The sequence below is a fragment of the Mastomys coucha genome, unplaced genomic scaffold, assembly GCF_008632895.1.
Source record: "Mastomys coucha isolate ucsf_1 unplaced genomic scaffold, UCSF_Mcou_1 pScaffold9, whole genome shotgun sequence".
Lineage (NCBI taxonomy): Eukaryota > Metazoa > Chordata > Mammalia > Rodentia > Muridae > Mastomys > Mastomys coucha.
In genome coordinates this window covers 37407033-37407327 of record NW_022196915.1, presented here as the reverse complement: position 1 = coordinate 37407327, position 295 = coordinate 37407033, and positions in this window count along the sequence as shown.

Genomic DNA, 295 nt, shown 5'->3' with positions numbered 1-295 from the left:
CACTGTGGAAAGTATTTGGTATTCCTTTTCCGTAATCAAATTTTACATAACCATCCATGCTTAGTTCTTGAAATTCTTTAACTGTTTCTCTCCTGAAAACGTTCTCTCCTGCTTGCCAGTTTATACCACAATTCAAGCCACTGTTTTTCAAAACCTGTTTTTCTCATTCACTTAAGAAATTTTTATTGAGCCGGGTGGTGGTGGCGGCGCACGCCTTTAATCCCAGCACTTGGGAGGCAGAGGCGGTCGGATTTCTGAGTTTGAGGCCAGCCTGGTCTACAGAGTGTGTTCCAGG